The 18,923-nt window shown below is 52.0% G+C and overlaps 2 long non-coding RNA genes across 2 annotated transcripts; both read right to left on the bottom strand.

Annotated features, from left to right (window-relative positions):
* Positions 1-66: 66 nt before the first annotated feature.
* LOC141407616 (uncharacterized) lies at positions 67-5,404 on the bottom strand. The gene is made up of 2 exons (XR_012417299.1): positions 5,324-5,404; positions 67-776 (listed from the first exon to the last, which is right to left on the bottom strand). It is a non-coding gene; the product is annotated as an uncharacterized lncRNA (long non-coding RNA).
* An 8,897-nt stretch (positions 5,405-14,301) lies between these two features.
* Positions 14,302-18,015, bottom strand: LOC141407615 (uncharacterized). The gene is made up of 2 exons (XR_012417298.1): positions 17,785-18,015; positions 14,302-14,606 (listed from the first exon to the last, which is right to left on the bottom strand). It is a non-coding gene; the product is annotated as an uncharacterized lncRNA (long non-coding RNA).
* Between the last annotated feature and the right edge of the window lie 908 nt (positions 18,016-18,923).

Genomic DNA, 18,923 nt, shown 5'->3' with positions numbered 1-18,923 from the left:
AGAATGTTCTGCAAAATAAATAAGAAAATAACTTTAGAGTCTGAGTAAACCACCATCGTAAATAAAGTGTAAGATGTAACGAGTTTACTGAAAGCTAAATGTTCCGCCTTTTCAGTGTGCTTTTCTGCCCTAGGGTTCAAACAATCAGCCAGCTGTCCCCGCCAGCAACAAAACCTTCATAGGCTGAAACTGTCGGATTGCAAGACTGCATGAGGGATGCAGTTTACTCATATAAGATGCCATCGATAATACATAAAAAGTATCTGATTCCTAGACCTGAGTCTAAGGAACTAGGAAGGAAGCTTGTTGGATGTTCTACAAGTGTGGGGATTCCAGATTCATGCAGAAAAGGCACAGGGTGAAATGCTGCAAATGGCTTAAGAGGAAACCCTTCCCTTCCATCCCATGTACTAGTGAAGTCATCATGCAGAAGGTTGCTCTCTGAATGAACTGGAAGGACACTTTTCTCCATGCTCATCCTCCTTTGATCACGATTGGACGTGTGGAGGGAAAGGGCCCCGCATCCGCCAGCATGCTTGACTGACAGCAGGCAGGCCTTGAGACAGGCCCTGGGTCCACAGGAGCACAGGCAGCCAGCAACTGTCCTGCCGGCTCAGGCCAGGGCTGCCATGTCACTCAGAATCCACGGGGAAACGGTGGGGCTGGTTCGAGCCAGGGCCGCCGTGTCACTCAGAATCCACAGGGAAACTGTGGGACTCGCAGTTCTGTAGGTCCAGCAGCTCCTCGGCTTGGCTGCCCCAACCATGTCCTGGAAACTGTGGATTTGGGAGGAAAAGAGAAACAGAGCTAAATGGTCAGTGAAAATTACCCATTTCATCAAAAAATTTCCAAATTCAGACCCCAATAAATTACCTGGGATCCGGCAGCTGCTGTGCACAGCATATTAAGGGATCGACAGAAGTCTTCTTCCCCCTTCCTCTCCATTATTCGCTTGGAAGTGTCCAACCAGTGTGTGGGCTGCAGGAGCCACAGACAAGGCCCGGCTGGCACTCTGAGGCCAGCTCCACCACCCCAAGGCTGCTCTTCTGAGCCTGGTGGGCTTTCCCTGAGCAATGCACCCAGCTCACCCCTCTGACCCTGGCCTGTGGGGGACTGGGCAGGGACCTCGGGGAGGGACACAGATGCTCAAAGGCCCAACCTGGGTCGGCTTCCCCTTCTGCCCCTGCCATTCCTTCCCTATCTTTGCATTTCTCCCTGCAGCTGGGAACAGTGTGAATGCACGCTTCCACCCTGTGCCCGTGGGGTTCCTGAATGCTGGCGATCTGGACTATGAATTTCCAAGGTGAAGGAGAAGTTCATCCTTCCTTCAGTTTCACTTTCCTGAAAGGCCTTCCGGCAAACCATGGCCAACTCAATCACCTTTCCTAGAGTGCCAGGCTGGAGAGCCTGGGCTCCTCTCCCAGAGAAAAGACAGCTGTGGGCCGTGTCTGAGCTCACATGCAGGAGGCATGGCCAGACACCTGGGGCAAGTGTCCGGGAAAGCACCAGCCCTGAAGCTCCACCAGACTGAGTCACTGCCACCTGCCCTGAGCATCCCTGTGTCACCTGGCTGGTTTCCCCACAAACTGCCTTCTCACTGGTCCTCATGGGGGACGATCGCCCCATGGAAGGAGGCTTCTAAATGGGCCACTAGCCCCAAGAAGCACAAGCTCAGTCTCTACCACACTTGGGTTTGCCGTTTTGAAGCACTGTGCTCTCGGGCTTGATGCCACGTGGCTGGTTCACTACAGCATTCAGAGCGCCCTGTGCGGGCCCAGCACCTAGGAGGTGCTCAAGAAACATGAACTGTGCAAAACATCACCTAACGCAGGCTATGGCAATACCAGAAGCAAGCCTGGCCGAGTTTTACTTTTTGTTTAATTCTTTACTGCAATCATACATAAAACAAAACAAAGGCAATTAAATGTAAAGAGAAGAATGGCAACCATAAACCATCATCTACAGGGCTGAAACAAGGCTTCTGTCTCTATTTTTCAGATGAGCCCCTCCATCCAATATTACAATTAGTTGCTTGGATTTATGGAACAGAGCACCATCACATACCACACACCATAACAAACCCTGGGCTTGCTCTTTGTAAGCATTGGAGAACGATTATTTTCTTACATACATATAAATGCATATGCACTTATATACACAGTAAATACATTTTTGCTCACACAGTATGCACATGTGTGTTCACATGTACACAAATATGTGTACACACATAAATTCATGTTCACACACACAGGCACCTGAACACATATATGCATGCAAACACACACAAATCCATGCATGTGTGTATGTACACTTAAACACAGTTACACACAACTACACATACCTGCACATACAGACAAGGCTCTGGAGAAAAGCGGCTGCTTGTGGCATGATTGCTGAGATTTCTCTGGGTCTAAATTGATACTGCCTCCTGTGTCAAAAGAGTCGTGCCTACAGCCAGACAGACTGAGGAAATGCCAACCCTCTGTCTTCCAGCACAGCCCTGAAGCCAGGCTCCACCCCTCTACACTCCAAAAAGGGAGACATCCAAAGGTTGATTCAAACCAGAAAATACTTCTATACTTCTTGTGTGTTATCCCTAGGTCAGTCTTTATTTCTCCATCTATATGATAATATGCCTCAACTTTGCTTCTTATAGAAATGTTCAAACATGCATGAAAATAGAGAAAAGCATCAACTCAGCCCCTCACATCTATCACTCCGGATCCAGCCCCACTCCACGTCCATGCTCCTATTCTCTCTCCTCTGCTATCAGTTGAGGCAAGTGGAGAGCCAACAGATAAGGTGGAGCAGGGCGGTCTGTAGAGGACTTCATGCTTGCAAACAGGGTGTTCCCCATAAGTCCTGCTCTCGCAAACGAAGCAGGGCGTTCCCGATAAGTCCTGCTCTTGCAAACGAAGCAGAGCGTTGGGGGCTTGTTTATGTGTAAACATCTTGAAAATCCAGAAAGTCAGGGAAAGGTCAGAAAAACAACAATGTGTCTTGTGACTTGGCAACATTCCACAAATGACCGTATAAAATAAAGCAGAGCGCGCCATTCGAGGCGGCCGCCATGTTTGTCTTGTCTTGTGTTGTCTTGCGTGTTCATTCCTTTGTTTAGGAAACACGCGGACCCCAACAGCAGTCCTCCCGAGCCCCGGGGCTGCATCCTGGCTTGGCCTCACATAAGCTGTGAGGTCAGGCCAGCCAGCCGCTTAGCTGAGATCGCTTCTCCCCCATAATCCAGATGACAATGTTCACTCCCAGGGCCATTTGAGGTTAAATTTTAAAATGCACACAAGGCTTCATGCAGTGTGTAGCACCTTATAAGCATTTCATGAACAGTAGTTAAAATTAGTAATTGTATTGTTAGCTGTACTTCCAAACACCAGAGCACAGACAGCAGAGGAGCTAGCCCAAGGTCACAGGCCCATGAGGGGCAGATGGGCTGGGCCCCAAGATTCTGCGTCTGCTCCTCGGGCCCTCCTGAGTGGGAGGAGGTAGCTTTGTCTTCAGGCCCTGAGGCCCCTTGGATTCAGCAGAAGCCTAAGAAGCAGAGCCGTGTGTATTTTAACTCCAAAAAGTTATGCTGAAAAACAGATGCATTCTTGAGGCATTATTTTTGTGAGTTTAGCAAATGCCTGAAAGGTACCTTCCATGAAGTGTGAAAGTCCAAACACAATTTGTTTAACTCAGTTTTTAACTCTCAAGGAAGCGTTCCTTTCTCAGCGCTCTGAGCCCAGTTATGGTTGTGAAATCCCGGCCCATCTTCCACCGAGCGGAAGGATCCCTGCCCGCCTTCCTCAGTGTCTGCAAGGAGGAGGGCTTATCTTCAGAAGGGCCAGGACAGCCCCACGTGGACAGGTGCCTCAAATTCCCTGTGGCGCAATTTCTTCTGCTGAGCATTCCACCCTGATGGATTTGACAACCTGCTCCCCAGGTTCGGAGCAGCCCAGAGCTGTCCCCGGGCTGCAGCGGGAAGAGGGATGAACCCACACGTGAGGGCTCCTGACTTCAGACAAGGGAAGGAGGAATCCAGAGATTCACAAGAGAATTAAGCAAAATCAAGCATCCTAGAACCCTCAGCGTGGGTGCCAACCAGGACCTCAGGCCTCAGGAGGCTCGTAGGGAGGGAGGGAGAGGCTTACCCACTCACAGAGCAGATCTGAGCCTGGAGCACACCAGCCAGCACTGGGCCACACGGGGTCCCAGACCCACGTCCATTGCCCAGGGTCCATACCCCATACCCAGTGTCCACACCCAGGCTCCACACCCAGTTTCCACCACACCGAGGGTCTACACCCAGGGTTTACACCCAGTGTCCACACCCAGATTCCACACTCAGTGACCCAAACCCAGTGTTCACACCCAGAGTTTACAGCCAGTGTCCACTACGCCCCGTGTTCACCACATCCAGGGTCCACACCCAGTGTTCACCACACCCAGGATCCACACCCAGTAACTCACTTCCAAGTTCCACACCCCATGTCCACACCCAGGGTTTACACCCAGAGTCCACTACACCCAGGGTCCGCACCCAGTGTCCACCACATCCAGGGTTTACAGACAGTGTCCACCACACCCAGTGTCCACCACACCCAGGGTCCACCACACCCAGGATCCATACCCAGTAACTCACATCCAAGGTCCACACCCCATGTCTACATCCAGGGTTTACACCCAGAGTCCACCACACCCAGGGTCTGCACCCAGGGTCCACACCCAGTAACTCACATCCAAGGTCCACACCCTGTGTCCACATCCAAGGTCCACACCCAGTGTCCATCACACCCAGTGTCCACCACACCCAGGGTCTGCACCCAGTGTCCAAACCCAGGGTCCACACCCAGTAACTCACATCCAAGGTCCACACCCTATGTCCACACCCAGGGTTTACAGCCAGTGTCCACCACACCCAGTGTCCACCACACCCAGGGTCCGCACCCAGCGTCCACACCTGGTGTCCACACACAGGATTTACAGTGTCCCACACCCCTGTCCATACTCAGGGTCCACACCGAGCCCCATAGACAGATAACGAGGGAGAGACCAGCAGACTCCCAGGCAGGATGTCTGAACCCAGCGGCTGTGCTGTACCCCACGCTCTCCTGCTCTGCTCCCCCAAGCTCAAACCTTTTATGATGTTTGTTCTTGTGACTGGTTTATTAATTACTCGGAGGGGCTGGGACATTGGTTGAGAGGATGCGCAAGGAAGTCAACGCTCCTGGATTAAATAAAGCACATCCTAATTCTGTGTTTCCAGCCCTAGAGTGAGCGTTTTTCCAGTACGAGCTGGGGAAGCATTTATTGTTCTGAATGTATTTACCTTAGAAAATGCATTGCAACTGGATCCGCTGAGCCCTGGCTCTCCGGCCGGCTGTCCCCACACAGCAGTAGCTGGTTTTACAGGGTGAGCCAGGGCCCAGCACTTAGCACAATTCCCTGACCACATTAAACATTCAGTAAAGACTGGGTGCACAGAATCCTAATGCCGTTCATTCTCATAGGGCTTTTCCTGGCTCAAAAATGGTTCCTTAACCACAAATTCATTTCAAGAGACATGTCCAATGAAATTAACATTCTCCCTGCGACTGGAGATCATTCCTCAGTCACAACCGAGCTCCGTGTACTTAATGACATGCTTTTAAAAAAAATGATGGCTCTAGTTAAAGTTGAGTGGTCATTTCATTCCCAACTCATCTTTACGGCTCTTAAAGAATGTTTAAAATTCCTTCAGCTGAGCCTCAGGCTAAATGTGAATTTTTTAAGAAAGTAAACAAACATTGAGATTCCCATTTGGGAATTAGTGAGGAATGAGCCATTCACAGCTTGGTTTCAAAGTAATGGCTCAGACTCCAGCTTTGGCAGAAGTTGGAAAATGTAGACTGGGCCCTTTGAGAAAAGACTTTTTTTTCCTCCAAATAAATAATTGTTTGAAAGCAAGTGAGGTGGTAGGCAAAGTAATTCTTCCAATGCAAGGCTCCAGACAGCAGGAAGAGGCCCCTGGGAAGGTCCAAATCAAAAATCAAGCCTAGGCCGCGGCAGGTAGCCAGGACCACCAACCACCAACAGGGAGCAGCCCCCAGGCCATGGACTCTCTGGGCCCTGTCACCAAGCTCCGGGCTGTAGGACATTTACAAGGCCCTGTAGGTCAATGTCCCAACTCAAAACATATTCCTACAGGGTCACCCCCTTTCTATGTCAGGAGTCAAACTTATATAATTGGTTATTTTCTTATTTTCCTAGATAATTTGAGACATTAGACCCACAGTTCTCAACAATAACTGCACACCGGAAATAGCTGGAGAGATTAAGAAACACAAGGCCTGGCTGTCGCCCACAGAGGTTCTGATTTAGTTGGTCTAGAGTACACCTGGTCGCAGCATCCCGATTCAAATGTGCAGCCGCAGCCAAGAAATCCCTTGTTAAAGGAATCCATGAGTTACCAATGCCAGCCAAAGGTGAGCGCCTGGAAGGAGAGCAGGAAGGAGGAGAGAGAGGGAGAAGAGGATGAGGAGCAGGGAGAAATATACCTTGCAAAAGATGGATCAATGTTCCTAGACCAAATCCCCTGAGGATCAGAAGGAAATTTCCCAGGCGTACTTCATGCTTGAGAAGGCTATAATAGGAACAGAAATGCAATAAAAATAGTCACTCAAAGGCAAGATTATCAAACAAGGAAATAAGATGAAAACAGAAATTGCAGACTCCAGGAAACAAGTTGACCCAAAACACCATCATTACAGGAATCCTACAGAGAGTCAAAACATTGAGAAAAGAGGCTACCCGCAACCAACACCAAATTAGTGACTCAGGAAAAAGGCTGTGGTCACCACGGTGGAGGCCAGTGCAGACATAGCAGGGAGTGAAGCAAAGAGAGAGAATTGACCCCAGAGACAGCGATAGTCAAGCATAAGGAAAACTGGCTCCCCAAAAAAGAGCCCAACCTGTGGAAGCAAGGCAGTGCAGGAGAAAAGGAATGATTCACAGAAGAAATGCCTTGTGATTCTACAGCTCATATCAGGTTTCAGCATAAAATTATACAGAACAATCTACCAGACATATCCTGGTGAAGGTCCTGATTTTCAAGGTGAAAGAAATGATTCTTGAGGCATCCAGGTAGATAAATAATTCACCAACAAGGCTGAAAATAATCAGGCTGGCTTGGAGTTCTCCGCAGCCAAAGTCTATTCAGTCTGCGGGAGGCAACGGGGCAAAGGCTGCAAAGCGCCTGGGAAGGGAGCGTGAGACACCAGGATGTTCGCTCCAGCTAAGGTCATTTAACGTCAAAGACAATGAGCAGGCACTCTCAAAACTGCCCAAACTCCAGAACTCAGGGACCAGGCAACACCCGTGGGCCCTTCTCGGAAGAGCTGCTCAGTCAGAAAGTTCAGGAGATGAGAACGCCGGCAGAAGGGCCTTCCTAGGACTTCGTGCTGGATGCCAGAAGACCGAGGAGAGGCTCTACAGAGTGCTGAGGTGAGGACGGAAGGCCCACTGCAGGTTCAGGGTGCATATGGAAAGAGACAGCGTCCCCATGCTCCCAGGACCTCAGGGAGTATGGTCACTGGGTTCTTCTAAGAAAAAAATCACTGGCACCAAATCTCGCAAACCATGAAATGAATAAAAACGACCTAGGAAGGGAGATGTCTTCATGAAAGCCCTGGTGAGGAAGGGCAAGTCCACAAAATACAGAGCTGAGACTAAACATCTACGTGAAGTCAAGTTACCAAGTGATTGTGCAGGCTATGAGCTTTGGTAACGTTCGAATCATAGCTAACAAAACATTGAAGGTGGGGGAAGGAGACAGGAACTGTGGCTACATCCATTCCTATGTCTTTCTTAGTAGAGAATGGGAAAATGAAAACACATGGTTAAAACCGTATGTCTCCACCATTACCATCTCCCACAGTTATTTTCAGAACCTAGGAGGCATCATTGCATCACCAATATCTCTTCTAATTAGAAACATGCATCAGAAATCCAGCAGTCACTTCGGCTTTGCTTTCTGTTGTTGTCTTCATGTAAAACTGAATGGGTACATATGTTAGAAGATGGCACATATCGGATCATCTCATGTCATCATATATAGCAAGCGACCTACGCCAGCCTCCCTGCTCCTGTGCGCCGTGGATGGGCTCACCAAATGTTACCCAAGTAATGGGCAAGTGAGTCAGTGCCTTTTTTAACTTTCTTATGCATATCTCTCTTTATGGCTTAGCTCTTTAGAAGAGAGTATGTCTGGCTAGGCACGGTGGCTCATGCTTGTAATCTCAGGACTTTGGGAGGCCAAGGTGGGTGGATCACCTGAGGTCAGGAGTTCGAGACCACCCTGGCCAACATGGTGAAACCCTGTCTCTACTAAAAATAGAAAAACTAGCTTGGCGTGGTGGCAGGTTCCTGTAATCCCAGCTACTTGGGAGGCTAAGGCAGAATAATCACTTGAACCTGGGAGGCAGAGGTTGCAGTGAGCTGAGATCGCACCACTGTACTCTGGCCTGGGCAATAGAGCAAGACTCCATCTCAAAAAAAAAAAAAAAAAAAGGAAGAGAATATATCATTGTTCTAAATACAGTCAAGTCCAAAAGGTAAAGCTTTTTCCGCTAGACAAAACCTATAGAGTACCAATTGCCCAAATTGCCCACTGTGGCTTCATTCACCTCCAAGTGGAGCCCTTGTCCTGCCTCTTCCTCAATCCCCAGGACCCCACTGCCTCTCCCATCAGTCTACACCCCGCCTCTGCCCTCAGACAGTGAGTCTTGGGGATCTAGGACTATGGAACCTCAACCTCCTCAGACAGACTGAATACAGGCTGGTTGGTGGAATCCACCCCCTTTCCTTCACTAATCTACACACTCCCCAAGAACGGAGATGGCACCTCTCTCTCCAAATACCTAGGAGACTGACTGGTGCCGGATACATGCTTTAGTGAAAGTCAATTAAAAAGTCAGTCACAAGACTACTTACGAACTCTATGCCCATGAATATCACGGTGCGGCCAAAAGTATTTTCTCATAACATTTAAAATACGAAATTGATACGGTAAATATTTGCTAAGAGCTTATTTTCTATAAATAGAGGGAAAGTTTTCAATAGTTAAAAAAAGGAAAAAAATGTGTCCTGCCATTTTTCGGAAAAGATGGACCTCAAGTAGCAGGAAGACCAGAACGGTGCGAATGAGGGGCAAGCACAGGCCACACCTGCGCCCGCTCACAGCCAGGCCCTGCAACCTGACTTGGGTCTTTTCGCCAAGTGGTATTTGGTGCAGCCTAATTGTGATCAGGTGGGGGTTTCACAGGTCTAGCTGCATCCTGGGAAGATCTCCCACCTGTCTGGACCAGAGCACAACCTCAGAACACAGTTCTGGAAGGACCTGAGGCTAAGGAAGGCGCCACCCGGCCCTGGAAATGCAAGCCCCAGGGTCTGGGGTGGGGCCTCTCAGGGTCAGCTCCTCCAGCGCCAGGCCGGTGTGGCAGGCCAGGTCTCACTAACGCAGGCCTCCATAACGACTGCGTCTGCACTGACTGAATGGTTAAGTTAAATATTAAAAACTGAAAGAGCCAGTGCTTGTATTCAAAGGCTGGAATGTAACAAAAGCCCACCCAGAGCTGTGCCTAGGCCTTTCCTGGGCCTTAAAGCATGACAAAATAACGAAGGGCTTTGTCCTGTTGTGCTTATCTGTTGCATGCGTAACAGATATGCACCTGTTAACAGGACCCATTTAGGATTAAACAAGCTTTATTGTAGGTCTGAAGAAACTCCCCAGGCCTCCACAAGCGAGTTGATTGGGGGTCTGAAGGAACTCCGTCAAGCGCATCTGTGTGAAGAGACCACCAAACAGGCTTTGTGTGAGCAATAAAGCTGTTATTCACTTGGGTGCAAGTGGGCTGAGTCCAAAAAGAGAGTCAGCGAAGGGAGATGGGGAAGGGATTGCTTTATAGGAGTTGGATAGGTAATGGAAAATTACAATAAAAGGTGGTTATCTATTGTTAGCAGAGGAGGAGGTTGCAAGGTGCATGGTGGAGAGATCATAAGACTTACTGTCCAGAAAAAGAATGTCACAGAGTCGACTGATCAGCTAACGTAGGGCAGGGACAAGTCACAGCAGTAAAATATTGTAATTTCAGTTAATCAGTTAAGGCAGGAACTGGCTGTTTTACTTCTTTGGAGTTTCTTTGGCTGCTCCAGACTTCTCGGCTCCTGCAAGCCACCTGGATGTGTATGTGGAGGTCACAGGGGTTATAATGGCTGAGCTTCGGCTCAGAGGCCTGACACTCCCCAAACCTCCGTGATTTAGCAGGAGACAAGGGCAATCACCCCAGCACCTGGACCCATTTAGCGTAAGTAAATTTACTCACACTCCAGAGGAAGGGCTTCAGGACTCAAACCCCAGTTATACATTAGAAGTTAATCGCTTATGTCTTTAGATGAATATACACTTACACATAGACATGAAGCTTCGACGGTATATAAGCCCTGGAAAACTTTGTAATTTTGAGTTGGTCCAGCAATATTTTCCAGGCCTTCTCCCTGTAACCAGTTACAGAAATAACAACTCCCTCCTGTCCCCATTCATCTGCATCACATTTCCGGGCCTCGAGAATAAGCAACCCGACCCTCCATTTGTTCAGGGGACACTGTCATGCCCAGGGAGGGGACACTCTGTTTCCCAATCACTGTCCACCCCTTGCCAGGTGGCGGCTTTCATGCCTGAGGCCGGAATGCTTCTACAGAGGTGGGGTGAGGCCATCTGGAGAACAAGGGATGGCCCCCCAGGGTGGCTTGGTGGCTGAAGAGCAGTGAAACTGGGGGAGACCAGAGTCCCGGGGTCCACCAAGAGCTGAACCTGAGGTGGAAGCCTGTTTGTCCTGGGAGGCTGAACAGGGCTCGGTCCCATTCACACATTCTGAACTATTTCCCCTGCACGGGGTTGAATGGCACCGCCGGGAAGTTGGTGCCCACCTGGAACCACAGAGTGGGATCTTATCTGAAAATAGGGTCTTAGCAGATGTTTTGAGTTAAGATGAGGCCATACTGGATTAGGGTGAGCCCTAAATCCAATGACTGGTGTCCTTATAGGAAGGCCACGTGATGGCAGAGACTGGGGGGCTCTGCCGCTGCCAGCCAAAAAGTGCCAAGGACTGCTGGCCACCACCAGGAGTGGAGAGGCAGGAAGGGGCCCAGGTGGAGCCGCCAGCGGGAGCGCGGCCCCGCCCACGCCCTGATTTCAAACGCAGCCCCAGAGCTGTGAGGCAACAGGTGTCTGTTGTTCTAATCCACTCGTTTGTGACACTGTGTTAAAGCCGACCTAGGGAAAGACGCCATGGGGAGGACGTGTGGAGAGAAAGGTTCCGTAGGAGCGTCCCAGGGCCTGCGGCTGGGGGAGTTGGGGGCAGCGGAGCTGGCCGGAGTCATCCCATCCTCTCTACGGCTGCCGCGCTGTCGACGCCCTGCCGCCCTCACTTCACCAGCAACATCCACAGCTTTCCAGTCGCGTCCAGCTCTCCAAACTTCACCCCGCCCCGTCTGTGCTATTTCAGAGCTCCCGTGGCTACCCACGCATGCCCCCGCGCCACCCCATTGCAGCCTGGCCCCAGCTGGGAGGCAGGACCCCCTTTCTCCCAGCCTGTTCCCGGGCATTCACAGGCGTGCACACCCTTCCTCAGGGGCACTCAGCCCTTCCCATCGGACTCTCCCAGTCTTCAGTGCCACCCTGAACCCACTGCTGCCCTCAACAATGCCTTGCTGGGACCAGCTGGGACCAAGACAGACCATGCCCACGCCCATGCCCCTGCCCCATCGATGGGACCGTCTAATCGGCCCCATCACTTCGGTGACGCAAACTGCCTGCACCGGGCGCAAACCTTCCGTCTCACACTTTTGCCGGGCCCACCTCCCTTCCCAGGCCCACTGGCAGCCCAGGGGTGGGGGTGGGCGTGGGGGTGTTGCACCCTTTAGGGCCTTCTCTCCACGGATGGGAGGAGGAGGTGAAGACACCCTGACCAGTTCCTCCAATCCCATCCTGCTGGGCTGAGGTCTGGAGGGAGCCCACCCAGGTGAGTTCTGCTCTCCCCTCTCACTTTTGCACATGGGTTGTCTGCAGTCTTCGCTGCCTCGTGGGTGTGGCCATGCAGCTGGGGTGTGTGGCAACCTAGGGTGGCATCTAGCTTTTCTCCGACCCATTACTGTTGGTTGAATTGTGTTTATTTAAAAAAAAAAAAAAAAAAGTTGGAGCCCTAACCCTCAGTAACTCAACACGTGACCTTCGAAGACAGGTCTCTGTGGAGGTAATGAAGATGAAGCCATTAGGATGGGCCCTAGTCCAATGTGACTGGTGTCCCTATAAAAAGAGGAGATGGGACAGAGAGAAAGGCAGGCACAGAGGAAGGACTGTGGAGACACCGGGAGAAGGCCACGCAGCAGTGGAGGGTTACAGGGATGCAGCTACTCTGAAGGACTCCAGGGGCCACCAGAGCTGGGAGAGAAACAGGAGGGAGATCTTTCCCGGGGCCTTCGGAGGGAGCGTGTTCCTGTGACACCTTGATTTCAGACCTGTGGCCTCCCAGAAACATGAGACAATAAACTCTGTTGCTCTGAGCCCCCAGTCTTGGTAGTTTGTTTCAGGGTTACTAACACTCCCCTGCCTGTCTAGCAGCATCTCCGAGAGGCTCGGGGTGGCTGTCTTTAGCCCCTGCAGTGGGGACCACACCAGACCCTCCCTCAGCAGCCCAGACCAGCCTCTCCTCCTCCTGTTCCTCACTTGGAGTCACAGGAACCCGCAGGGTCTCCCCCGCCTGCCCTCAGCCTGCAGGGCAGCAGATCTTCCTCTTCTCCTGGGCACAATAGTTCCTGTGTCCTCCTCAACTGCTGGTGCGGCCTCAGCCCTCACAGGTCCCCAGCAGAGGGAAGACACAGGTGTGCAGGCCACACGTCCCAGGTCCACGTCTTCCAGAGCAGCTCAGGTGCAGCCAGCGAGCTCCTCCTGCCGGGGCTGGGGGCACGCAAGCCCCACTGCTGGTTCTTCTCTAGGACACCTCCCCAGGCCACTTCCTGGCTTCCAGGGTGGGGCTTGCGAGCCCAGTCTTCCCTAACAGATTGGAAGGGGAAAGACAGTTTCTCACTGCCATGGATCTTGGTAAGACCAAGGACACTCCATGGACTCCCAGCCCCTCCCCTCCTCTTATACCTCCAGATCACCTTATTCCCAATGCCTCGCCTGGAAAGGGGCTGCAGACATGGCCCCCCTGCAAGTCAGTGACCCTGAGCTGGAGGCACCCACCCTCCCCGTGTCTTACCCTCAGTTCAGGGAAGAAGAGTCTGGGTTCTCAGAGGTTTCCTGTTAGCACTTGGCTTGCTCCCCATTAGCCTGTCTGGGTTAAGGACTGTAGGGTGCTGAGGGTTTTCTACACCAGAGGGTCCAGCTGTGCCCAACCCTTCACCAAGAAGGCCCTTCACTCCCTGCCTGCTTTGAACAGGGCTCTTCTGCCCTGGAACCTTCTCGGTGGCATTTCCCTTAACACGGTTAAGTAGGTTAAAATAAAGACAAACGGAACAAGCCTCTGAAGTGCCGTGGAAAGATGCCAAAGAAAATCAACTACGTGCTAAGAGCTCGGATTCTCCTTTAGGAGCCTACAATATGCTGTCCAAATGGTGCCCGACTTTCCAGCCCATTACTCCCCATCACCGGCCCATCGTGCAGACCTCAGCTCACTGGGCTGGGGAGCTTTATGTCACCGCAGGCCTCAGAAGTTATCAGGTAAAGGGCGCCCTTCTGCCAAGCTCCAGGAAGTCCTGCTGTGTTTCCCAAAGCCCAGGAACTCTGCCCCCGCTGTGGACAGCAGGAGCTGTAAGAAGAGAACAGCAGCAGCACCCCCAAAAACAGGGGGAAGGGGATTCCCCCAATGGCGAGCTAATGGAATGGAAGTGGCTTCCTTCCCATGAGGCCGGAGCAAGTGACCATGGTCAGGAGGCAGGGGACACTGCATTGCCCCTGAGACTGGGACCTGCCTGGACAAAAGCCCCTGGTCTCCCTCCCCTGTGTCACCCCACACACAGGGGACCCTGCCTGACCGTAGACGCACAAACCTCCTGTCAGGGCTGCTCAGCAGGTTGGGATGGCCAGACCTCAGCGAGGGTCTCAGCACAAGAAGGGGCAGCTCCGCGCTGGGTGGTCCCAGCTTCACTATCACACATAGTGCAGTGCAACTGACCTGCGTGATAGGCTGTTTCTCAGCTATTTGGAATATGAGAGGACTTGTGTTTTGACATTTTCACGTGCAGAATTACAGAATCCAACAAACAGGACCCAGTCAGGTGTTTACTTAGAGAAATAAACGCTCTCGCCACAGGTCTTTCTTCTTCAAAAGCAAACAGCCACAGGATCCATCATACTCCAGGAGCAGCCCTCGAAGCCTGGGCTGTTGAGAATGTGCATCCTGGCCCGCGGTGACAGCCGTCAGATGGAGAGGGGACCCACGCCACAGCGCCGGCAGCAGGGCCTGGGAGCTGCACGGGGGAGAGCTCCATAAGCAGCATCATGAGTATAGTGGGTCCATTGACAAGGTGCAGTCCCCACGGTGGTGTCTAACGACAAAATGACATCGTGCCAGCTGCAAAAAAAAGGAAAAGTGATCAGAGGCGAGCTTGTCAGAAAAGCTTTGAACTAGGTGACTGCACCAGACATCTCAGAGGAGGAAGAGTGCCTCCCCCTCCTTGGGTCTCCGACCTGGTGCCCTGAGCTCATCATCCCTCCTCTCCTGGCCCATGCTGTCAATATCCAGGGCCTTTTCGAAACGACAATGGGTCCGAAGGCTTTGGGACCACGTTTGACACCTCCCCTTTACACAGTGCCCATACCTCCTTAGTGTTCAGCTGCTGGTCAGCTCCATATGCCCTGTGGCCCCTGCCCTCCCAAAGCCTGTGAACAAATGCTTAGTCCCAGATCAGAGTCTATGGCAATCTGGGATGTGAGCTGAGTGGCACCTGTCGTGAACGTGCACGTACATGGGCATTTTGTCAGTCTGCACCAGTGAATAAATGTCGCTGCAGTTGCTGGCTGAGTGTCACCAGGCTCCAGGTCTCATTACACATCAGGAATTGTGTCCAATTCTCCTGGATATGCTGATTGGACCTGAGGGATCCCTGACTCAAGCTCTGCCAAACAGACTTACCTCATAGAATTTGGATTTGGGATGGGAAAGGGCCTGAGGGATCCCAGGGAGGCTGAGATGAGCGAGACGTGGCGTGTTGGAGAGCCCGTTTCAGAGCGAGCCTGCAAAGCTGCCAGCTAAGGTTTCCCTTTGGAGCAAAGCCAGCTCCTGTCCTTCTGGCTTGGCTTTTCCTAGGGTTCTGGGCAGAGCAGAATCCTCAGCATAAACCCCGTTTTCACGAGCTATCGCAATGGGTTTCTGTCCCTTATAACCAAATGACTCCCGACCAAGAGGTGCCCTCCTGCCACGTTCTCTCTAGGGCAGCAATGTCTGGCACTGGGTCTGGATGGTTCCTGCACCACGATTAAGCTTTATGACCCCTTAATAAAGGAGGCAGTGGAGTCAGCCTAAGCCTGGCCGTTCTGCTTCTCCAGCTCGGACGCTAGGTCAGAGGTGACTGGGTGTCCACTCAGGCAGCCAGGAGGAAGTCAGGGACTGGTCCCTCTGCAGGCGAGCAAACCTGGACCTGCGGCTGCCTGGACACCCAGGCACGGTACTTGGTTCCCATGCAGGCTGAGCCTCCATTCAAGCTCTGGCCCCAGTTTACCGGTTCTCAGTGCGACCATTGCCGGCCAGTACTGATGGTTCCCACACAGACAGGGGTGCCCAGCAGAAGCAAGCCTGTTCCAGCCACATGCACGCTGGCAGAGAGGGCAGCTTCCAGCAGATGAGGGCCCTGGAGACACCTGGCCCTGTGCCTGGCATCACAGAGACAGTGGCATTCATTTTCTCCAAACATCATGAGTCCTTCTCACGTGCTCTCCCTGGTGCCAGTGAGGTGGAGTTCTCCCAGCTTGGCACTGCTGGGGCCCTGGGAGGAGGGCCACCCCGACTCAGCAGCACTGGGGACCACAGGGCCCAAATGTGTTCAGTGCAGAGCTTCAAACAGTCGGAGGAGGCTCCGCAAGTCCCGAAGGAGAGAAACAGGCTGAGCCTGAAGCAGAAACATCTGGCAGGGCTGCAGAGGGCAGCAGAGACGATGCCCCAGGAAGGTGGCATGGGGGTGGCCCTGACGGCTGGCTGAGACCCCGCCGGCGGGTGTGGGGGACCTGCTGACAAATCCCATTGTTCCCAGGGAAACAGATCTGCCCTCATTGCACCTCCCGGGGCTCTGCACTAGCAGCAGACTTTCAGACAGTGGTTAGAACCTTTTCCTCTTTCCTCCCAAAATATTTTATTTTTCCCACTTTGGTCACTATTTCTAAAAGACAGTTGCCTATTTCTATAAGGCATTTTTAGTGTCCTTGACACGGGAATCACATCTCCAGGGACAAGTCAGGGGCCCGGCCTCGATGCTGGAGTACATCTTCCGAGGACGATGGGATGGTGGAGCACACACCTCCAGCTCTCAAGAACACCGCATTTGCGACAAAGGCAGGAATAAAATGCAGAAAGTGTCTTCCGGTGCCAGACTGGGAAGCCGGACAGGGAGCTGGAGAACTTTGGGGCCCATGCCCAGTACCTGGATCACCTGGGCGCCTCCCTTTGCCTCCTGGTCTCCCATTCCATAAAGGCTCACTGATGGGGGAGGACCGGAGGCACCTGGGATTCCCCCGCAAAACCAGTCAGATGGGAGGGCGATACTCACTCCCATCCCAACGCCCATGCGTTGGGAAACCAGATGGGTGCAGAGGCGCTGCTCACCACTGAGATGTGGGGCCAGCGTGTGATGGGTGCGGGTCTGTCTGTCTCTCAGTAGAGCAGGGAAAAGCTCTTCACGGCCAACTCCTAGGGAACTAGAGAGTGCAGCACTGGCTGGGCACCCCCCCGTGGGCCAGCTGCTGGCAAACCCTGTTCATCCCTTAGGTGATTTAATTCTTATGACTGTCCCTTAAGGGGTTGGTCTGTTTACTGCCACTTCATAGCTGAGGACTCAGGCTCAGAGACGTCTGGTCACTTGCTCATGGTCACACAGCTTAGAAGCACTAGAGCCCGGACTGAATTCCAGGCTACTCCAAGGCCAAACCCTAGCTCTTCTCCCCATGTCAGGTTATGTCTACATAGATGTATCCTCACAGCTGTGATTCTGTTCAGAGGATGCACAATGGACAGACGGTGTGAGCTGACGTGGAGCTCAAGGACACTGGCCAAGGCAAAGCTTTGCTCTAAGTTCAGTAAACATTCATTGGCTGAGCGCATGCACAGACGGAAGAATGTCGTCTCCTTTGTCACCACACAGAGATTTTGCCTGAACTAAGTCCACTGGAACCCCCAGGCAACACGACTCCTCTCCTGCACCCACCTCTGCTCCCAAGAGCTGACAACCATCCACTTCTCGGGATCCAGAAAAGAACGTATTTCAGCAAATCAACCCCCTAGATTCATTTGCTTCAATCCTCTTGTAAAACTAATAAACATGCAAAGTATTACCATAATTAAAGTTTTAAAATTATACCAAAATAAGTTAAATAGTTCCCATTACTCATATCATTTTTCAGAATGATATAAAAGATAATATTTACTATCTAGTAGTCATAATGAAAACTAATCTTTTAAGCGCTTAATGGATTTTCTGATACAACTCAACCCGCTCCCCCAATTATTCTTAAGCAGCTCCAATTTCAAATGCTGTCCTTACTGTAGCTGATGTCAGGAACTCCCAGATGGCACTGAGGAGAATATGGATTTCAGGAACACAGTGACAGCGGCTCAAATCACGTCACCCGGGGAGGCTGCACCCACCTGCCAGCGCCTCCCTCAGGCTGCGATGCGAACCAGGAGTCACCACGTCAAGCCATCTCTCTGTCTGCCTGTGAATCCCACCCCGGGCAGGGAAGAACCTGCCTTCCTCGGATGCCCCGGGAGCTCTATTGTGCTGCAGCATATTCCAGGAAGACAGCCAATCAGGAGGGAGGGTCACAGGCGGGGCCGGGAGGAGGCCACATGCTGGCTTCCTCATCCTCTTTTCCTCCCACAACGGGCCACACGGAGCTCACTTTGCCCCAGCCAGTGAGTGAGGTTTCTACCTGAGGTTTTTACTAGGGGCTGGTCAGGTAGGTGCCCTAGTAGATCTGCCAGGACAGGAATAGGCAAAGCTGCCCCCTATTAAAAACAATCCCTCACTCTCCAATGTTAAATGGAGATGGCATTCTAGGGGAACCAGGAGTCACTGCTTGAATGTGCCCCCAAAAACTGGGAGCAGTCAGACCCTATCCATAGACCACTGCCCGCTGCCCAGCAAGCTGCCCAGGCCCCACCTTGAACAAGGCAGTGCCTTCTCTGATTGCTTCCCCAACCACTCTATTGTTGGAGCACAAAGGCACAGGCAAGCAAGAGGACAAAGCTCTGTGGGCCAAGTCCTACAGGTAGGCATTTCAGGCCCTAGCAGCGAATTCCCAGCCCGAGTCCCTTCGGTTTTCAACTAAACTGTCTTCCGAGGACTGGCGTCATCAGGGTAGCAGCAGGATGACTGTTGCAAGATGATCCCTGAAAAGAGCTCAAGTTTAACGCTGTGCTGCCCCGAAACCGCCACTTGGCTCTCCTGGGAAAAGCGCTGTGTTTCCGGGCACTGTGGTCCCACTGAGCTTGGGGAATGTCCTTGGCTCTAGTCTTAGACTGAAGACCCCCTGTGGCAGTGATGTCATCTGTGTGGCTGTCCCTGAGAAGTGACTCAGAGGGTCACTTGAGGAAAAAACTGTCATTGCAACAGGGTCTATAATGAGGAAAATAAATGTGTATGGTAAATTTGGCATTTTCCTTAAAATCCCCAGCAGACAC

The sequence above is a fragment of the Macaca fascicularis genome, chromosome 9 (genome assembly GCF_037993035.2).
Source record: "Macaca fascicularis isolate 582-1 chromosome 9, T2T-MFA8v1.1".
In the NCBI taxonomy this organism is placed as follows: domain Eukaryota; kingdom Metazoa; phylum Chordata; class Mammalia; order Primates; family Cercopithecidae; genus Macaca; species Macaca fascicularis.
Note: the sequence above shows the minus strand (reverse complement) of the source record. Positions and strands in the feature narration are given on the sequence as shown.